The 641-nt window shown below is 39.3% G+C and overlaps 1 pseudogene; it reads left to right on the forward strand.

The window, feature by feature from the left end:
- The first annotated feature begins 391 nt into the window (after nucleotides 1–391).
- Nucleotides 392–559, forward strand: LOC102259251 (annotated as a pseudogene).
- Nucleotides 560–641: the final 82 nt, after the last annotated feature.

Here is a 641-nt window from a genome sequence, read left to right on the forward strand (position 1 = left end):
TTTTTTTTTTTTTAAAGCATAAGAGTCTTTATTGGAGCTAGCTCGGCTCTCCCACCTTGTCGACGCAGCGACAGGAAGCAGAGAGAGCTATAAACTTGTATTTGTAACAAACCATAGTTATTGAGGTTTTCTGAAATAAAGATGAGCACATTCATGGAAATACATGCCATGGAAAATACACACATGCGTGCACACATGAAGGAACAGCACTGAAATGAAGGACATGGAGTCTCCAGTTGTATTGCTTTGCTTCAAATTCCAGTCCTACTACTTGCTGGCTATGTGCCCTTGGACAAGTTTCTTAACCCCTCTGAACCTCAGTTTCCAAACTTACAATAATATTAATAACTGGCTCTGCCATCGAGATGAGTGTGTTTGCTTCTCCTTCGCCATGTCTTTCCATAAAACTTTCAGGATCAAGAGGTTCCTGGCCAAGAAACAAAAGCAGAATCGGCCCATTCCCCAATGGATTCGAATGAAAACTGGTAATGAAATCAGGTACAACTCGAAGAGGAGACATTGGAGAACCAAACTGGGTCTATGAGGAATCACACATGAGATATGGCTCACATATTTATGCTGTATCCAGGTTGCCTGCACCTTTATTTTATTTATTTATTTATTTATTTATTTATTTATTT

Source organism: Myotis brandtii, unplaced genomic scaffold (assembly GCF_000412655.1).
Source record: "Myotis brandtii unplaced genomic scaffold, ASM41265v1 scaffold1144, whole genome shotgun sequence".
In the NCBI taxonomy this organism is placed as follows: Eukaryota; Metazoa; Chordata; class Mammalia; order Chiroptera; family Vespertilionidae; genus Myotis; species Myotis brandtii.